This window comes from Geospiza fortis, unplaced genomic scaffold, assembly GCF_000277835.1.
Source record: "Geospiza fortis unplaced genomic scaffold, GeoFor_1.0 scaffold140, whole genome shotgun sequence".
Taxonomy (NCBI): domain Eukaryota; kingdom Metazoa; phylum Chordata; class Aves; order Passeriformes; family Thraupidae; genus Geospiza; species Geospiza fortis.
In genome coordinates, this window is record NW_005054459.1 from 637358 (window position 1) to 638192 (window position 835).

At 55.3% G+C, this 835-nt stretch overlaps 1 protein-coding gene across 1 annotated transcript in view; it reads left to right on the forward strand.

Annotated features, from left to right (window-relative positions):
- The window catches only part of ARHGAP32 (Rho GTPase activating protein 32), a 146370-nt gene that overhangs the window by 53033 nt on the left and 92502 nt on the right, over positions 1 to 835 (forward strand).

Here is an 835-nt window from a genome sequence, read left to right on the forward strand (position 1 = left end):
AGGAATTATAATAATAATATATTAATATAATAATTCCTCTCCGTGGGCAGCTTTCACTTGTTCCTGTGCATGTTTATGAACGTGCTCTTGGGAGAGGGAAGAGAGGCTCCAAGTGGACATCTCTCAGATTTGCCAGTGTTTTGGCATTTTTTGGGACTGTCGTAAGCCCCTGGAGCCAGTCTGGCCCAAAAGCAGCACTGCCCAGCCCAGCAGCCCAGGCTGACAGGCAGCACAGCAGACCCTGGGCCTGGGCACACGTGTGTCCCAGCCACAGCAGGGCAGTGTCTGGCAAAGGGACTTGCAGGGGACTGTAGGAAATTGGAATTTCAGTGGGTTTGGAGCCCTCACATTTGGGGTGCATTTGCAGTGCTCAGTGAGGGATGAGCCTGGATTATTCCCTGGCTGTTGCAGGTGAGCCTGCAGAGCAGGGCAGTTTTTCACTAGCTCCAGAGCACATCACTTCTGATCCTTCCCCCACCTGACTGACACCTCCAGGGATTCACAGGGTGGCCCCAGGTGTAGTTGTGTATCAAACCCTGCAGAGCATCCGTGTGCAGGAGGGAGGCCCAGGAGCAGCAGAGAGCTGGGATGGGGCAGGATGGAGCTGTGGCCTGACCCTGCTCCTCTGGTGCCTTGCTGCCGCTCTCCAGTGCTTTGCTGGGATGTGTCTGAGGGTACAGGCATGGATTTCATCTGGATGGGGACAATGGGGGGAATTCTGAGCCTTGGCAAAGGGAATTGTAGCCACTGTGCACCAGGCCCAGCTCCTGAGAAATTCCCTTCCCTTCCCTTCCCTTCCCTTCCCTTCCCTTCCCTTCCCTTCCCTTCCCTTCCC